The sequence below is a fragment of the Oryza glaberrima genome, chromosome 8, assembly GCF_000147395.1.
Source record: "Oryza glaberrima chromosome 8, OglaRS2, whole genome shotgun sequence".
Lineage (NCBI taxonomy): Eukaryota > Viridiplantae > Streptophyta > Magnoliopsida > Poales > Poaceae > Oryza > Oryza glaberrima.
This window is the reverse complement of record NC_068333.1, coordinates 20,108,252-20,109,252: the sequence shown is the minus strand read 5'-3', so window position 1 is coordinate 20,109,252 and position 1,001 is coordinate 20,108,252. Positions and strand designations below refer to the sequence as shown.

The following is a 1,001-nucleotide window of genomic DNA, read 5'->3' as shown; positions in this document are numbered from 1 at the left end:
GTTTGGAGAGCTTCTGATTATGGAAGAAGTCCCCCACTTGTTAGTTGTGTGCCCATAGGTAGAGTCTAGATATGTAATCTATTTCCTATCTTAAAAAAAGTTTAGTTTGTAGATTTTACAACTACAGTTTCTCATAATCTGAACTAAAAGCTGAACTTAGGGAGCTTGATTCTGTAAGAAGTCACCCCCTCCCTCCTCCCCCCTCTCTCTCAGCTTGGTAGGCTTGTGTGGCTGTGTAAAATACGATGTAACGTAATGTTCTGACGGTTTGCAAAATACGACGATCCCTTTGAGTTTTGCTTGCAGTACAAGGTTTACTTAGCACTTAACACTAGCAGGACTGGAATACTGGAGGCTTTGGATTGGAATCCTAGACGCGGGATGAGCGCGGAATAGACCCAGCACTACACGCACCCGGGCGTCCTGCGTACTACTACGAAGTTACTATACTTGTTAGTTCTTTCGTCGCCATATGCCATAACTGACGCTTTGGCCGAGTGGTTAAGGCGTGTGCCTGCTAAGTACATGGGGTTTCCCCGCCAGAGTTCGAATCTCTCAGGCGTCGCTTCTTTTTTTTTTCTTTTGGGAAAAAATGGATGTTTTGTCCGTTAGAAATGGATGCTTTTTTTTTCCCGCTGATCAGATTTTGGGACATTGTAATTCTTAAAGAGTTTTTTTCTTTTACATTTTATCATTCGACTACTAAACTAGTTGTTTGATTGTTACATAACCCCTATTACCATTCCACCACTAAACAGTTATTTGATCGTTATATAACCAAACGGTGCATGATCCTTAAAATTAGAAAAAAATGGAAAGAGCTCTTCACAATGTGAGGCTTTTTTCCCCTAAGATAATCGAAAGTCTTACATTTTCAGAAAAGTATGAATTGGGTTCACAATTAATTGCTTGTACTTATTCAAATGTCACCTAGACAAACCTAATGGGAAAGAGGTCGGAGTTCATCTCGCTTCGGACATGTCTAGTGTGTAGTATGAGTG

The 1,001-nt window shown here is 40.7% G+C and overlaps 1 non-coding gene across 1 annotated transcript; it reads left to right on the top strand.

Annotated features, from left to right (window-relative positions):
• The first annotated feature begins 483 nt into the window (after positions 1–483).
• TRNAS-GCU (transfer RNA serine (anticodon GCU)) lies at positions 484–565 on the top strand. Its single transcript has one exon. It is a non-coding gene; the product is annotated as a tRNA-Ser (tRNA).
• The last annotated feature ends 436 nt before the right edge of the window (positions 566–1,001 follow it).